This window comes from Silene latifolia, chromosome 11, assembly GCF_048544455.1.
Source record: "Silene latifolia isolate original U9 population chromosome 11, ASM4854445v1, whole genome shotgun sequence".
NCBI lineage: Eukaryota > Viridiplantae > Streptophyta > Magnoliopsida > Caryophyllales > Caryophyllaceae > Silene > Silene latifolia.
The window spans coordinates 48,146,291-48,150,556 of NC_133536.1; positions in this window are offsets into that span (position 1 = coordinate 48,146,291).

Here is a 4,266-nt window from a genome sequence, read left to right on the forward strand (position 1 = left end):
CAACCTAAGTTTTGGTTCCATAACAATGATGATTTGAATATGGGTAATACAGAATTAAACAACATCAAATACCCTCAAAGTGTTCATCATTGGGTGACACCACATGGACCAACAGAAAAGAGAATCTAACAGCAATATTTTGCCAGATGAATAAATTACGCAGAGACACAGAAGATGTCATGGAAAACAGAGAAGAGAAAAACATTGAGACTATTGAATTTGTGTGCAAAACAGAGTGAACACAGTAGATGTCATGAACACATCACTAGTTGAATTTAACACAATGACTATTAAATTAAAACAGAGTGAACACAGAAGATGTCATGAACATAGAAGATGTCATGAACACAGCAAGACAAACACGGTTGAATTTAACATAATGACTATTAAATTAAAACATGAACACAGCAAGACAAACACAGTGACACAACAACATAAAAATGAACACATGATTTCACAGTTGAATTTTAAGATTTGTGGATATAAGTAAGAATTCAACAGATAACACACCGAGCATGATTTCACAGTTGAAAATTAAAATATGAGTTCACAGTTGATTTCAAATGAGATCACTGATGAAAATTTCACAGATTTCACAAAACCTAACAACCTACATAACACAATTGATAACACAAGGAGATAACAACCATACAATAAATGAACTAGAAACAATTACAGTCAGAGATTAAGAAATTAACCTCCCTTTTACCACATTTCATCTTTTCTAAGCACCTAACATAAAAATTGTTGAACTTCTTTGATTTTGGTGACAAATCAACAGAATAAACGACTTCCTCAGTGACAAAGACGGGAATACCTTCAAAACAAAAGGGGGACTGTATCAGTCAATATACTTTGAAGGTAAAAACTCTAATTTTTCTACTTAAAACAATAAATAAAACATAAAACAACATTTAAAGGACTAGTTTTTCACATTTACCTTTCTTTCCCTCCTCTTTTCCTCCTCTTTTCCTCCTTTATTTTCCTCTTCTTTTCTAAGAAATTCGCACAAAATTTGTTGAACTTCTTATAACATGGTGACAAATCACCAAACTTACCAGTTTTTCAGAAAATCCCCCCCCATCAAAACATGCATCAACATCAACATTTGTACCAATTTTCTCACAATAATCAGAGACATCCTCAGTGATAGAATCAGGAACGATTATATTTGACTCAGCATATAAAGCCGAGGTAGCCTCAGTATCATCGTCAACATCAGAATTTAAAAGTGATCCATAACCAGAATAAGAATCAGGGACAACATGCCCAACACCGGGTATGAATAACAAATGCTCTACAGAATCATGGTAAGATGAAGCTTTAATATTGTTCTTGATGGAACAAGATTGAGACTCAGGACAAATTTGGGGCTTATTAAATGACATAATCGCAGAATAATGAGATTCAGAATTGATGACTTACAGATGTAGTATGAAGAAAGGTGGGAGTTAGATCCAGAGAGGGGTAGAGAAGGAGGAGAAAGAGAACGACAGATGATTAGGATGATTAGGGTTTGTGGAGAACGACAGATGATTTTAATCAGATAGAAGAGAGAGGGAGAAGTATCGAGAAAATGGGAGATGGTTAGGATGATTATGGTTTTTTGGAGGGAAAGATTAATGGGTAAGTGGGTATAGTTATTGGGTTTAATTGGGTTAAATGTTGGGTTGATGTAGATGATTAATGAGTTAAGTGGGTTTAATGTTGGGTTGGTGTGTGGGCCACAAGTTGGTATTTATGTAAATATAAGGAGAAAATATGGGTATTACTGTCAATTTATAGTCCATTTATAGTATGTTACCTTTGGATTGGTACAAACACTTTAGGCAAGTGTTACCTTTGAATTGGTGCGGAGGGAGTATAATATATAATGAGTTTTTCTAATGTGTGCCATTAGAAAAGAGGGTCGATTTTAATCGTCGACGTTTAAGTAACTATCGTCGACGTTTTCATTCCAAAAGACGATAATATCCTTTGCACATTTACACTCATTCTCTCTCTAAACAATTTTCTCTTAAATTCTACTAAAACCAACTACATTTCGATCTCCCATCTCCATTAAACCAATAAAAAAAAGTTAGAAATTAACGCACATCGACTAAAAAACTTAGATAATTTAAGAAAATCGACAAATAAACGTATTAAACACGGTTTTTAAAAAAAAAAAGTGAACTAGCCATGGACTAAATGTTGAGATTCAACAATCGACCATGGACCAAACGTGGAGACTCAACGTTCGACCATGGAGGAATGTTGAATCCCAACGTTACTCCATGGTGCCACGTTGAGTTTCAAAGTTTGGCCATGGTGAACGTTTTTTTGACGTTAGCCTATGGCAGCCACATTGATATTCAACGTTTCACCATGGCATCCACGTTGAGTTCCAATGTTGCTCCATGGTCAGCCAATCCAACAATCCTTCCACAAACCCAACCGAAAACGAAATACATCAATTAATCTAACTACAAACAACTATTAAAGTCGGGCTATTAAAGTTATTTAAGTTAATTTTACAATAAAACTAATTACTAAACTAATTTAAACAAAATAAAAACAAAAGAAAAGTCACTAACCTTTTGGTTTTGGACGGCGGTTGGTGGCGTTGTGGTGGCGGCGCAGCTGTGGTAGCAGCGTTGTGGCAGTGGTGGTGGCGTGGGATGGTGGTTGAGGAAGGTTTGGGGGTTGAGTTTTTTGGGTTTTTCAATTAGAGGAGTTGGTGAGATGTGGTGAAGGGCGTTGTCGTCTTTTGCAATGAAAACGTCGATGATAGTTACTAATACGTCGACGATGTTTGCAAACTAGGTTAAAAAAACCCATATATAATTGGTGAGGCACTGAGGCTCCGTAGTCCGTATGGCCTATGGAGAGAATCTTACGTAGTATGTACGGAGTAATAAGTTTAGCTAGCTTATTAGCTTAACAATAAGTCTCCCTTGTGATAGATATATCTGTTACAAGTATTTCCCACATGGATAGATAAGACAACAATTAAAGTGCATAGGGAATCACAAATGATTTGTCTTATTAAGTCATGTGGGTTTTACTTAACCCGTCACAAGTTTGTGACGGATATCGACCGTCACAAATGAGAATTTGTGTTAGCTTAATAAGCTGGATTAATCTCATATGGCCGATCTTTTTTTATTAGGTCACTATATGACCTATCTTATATACTACCTCTGTTTTTCTAATGTATGTCATTCTCACTTTTCAAGACACTTACTTTTTCTACAATATCTTAATTATAAAAAAAAATCATGAAATGTATACATACGATACTCATATGAAAGCCCTTTTCATAAGGAATTCTATGGTATAATTTTTAAGCTTTTACTACAATACTAGTATAGATCCCGCGCAATGAATGCGCGGTATTTATAAAGTTTTTAATTTCTAGTTTATTACTTATTCATTCAAATTTATACCTTAATATTTTAATATTCCACCTCATTATATTTTGATATAAGAAAAAAATTAAACTACAAAACTAATAAAAAAAATTTGAGTATGTCATGAATTTTTTTTAATCTCAAAATTAATGATTTCATTTTATAACTTGTCTTAAATTATCTTAATGAATTTTTTTCACGAAGCTAATAATATTAGTTTATTTCATTTTATTGTTTTATATATTGTAAGTATGTATCAAGTTATTTTCTAAGAAAAAATAGCAATTTTTTATTTTATAATTTTATACCTCTTTTATTTTATTTTGATTAATCATTATAATTATAATTTAGACTTTAATGAAAAAACCCATGATTTAAAAGAAAGATAATAATTTAATGGAAAAATCTCAATCTTTCCTTATATAAGTATTTGGAGTTAGACCTGGCAAACAGATCAGGTCGTGTCGTGTTCGTGTTCGTGTCAACTTTAAACGGGTCATCACTACCCCAACCCTAACCCCACCCAATTACATAAACGGGTCATTTGTCTCAACCCTAACCCAACCCATTTAATTTTTCTATAACCCAACCCGACCTGTTTAACCCATTTATCTTTTAGCAGGTCATGTTTAACCCATTTATCTTTTAGCGGGTCATTTTTAACCTGCTTAACCCGTTTAACCCAATAAACCAATAAAATAAACTAAGCTTTATAAGCCTAATATCTTAAAAATGAGGAATGAAAATACTTATTGTTAAATTGTTTGGTTTGATTATTGATTCAACCCAAATATATCATGACACTTTTAAATAAGCGGGTTATTCGTGTCGTGTTCGTGTGCAAATAGCTCAACCCTAACCCGACCCATTTAAA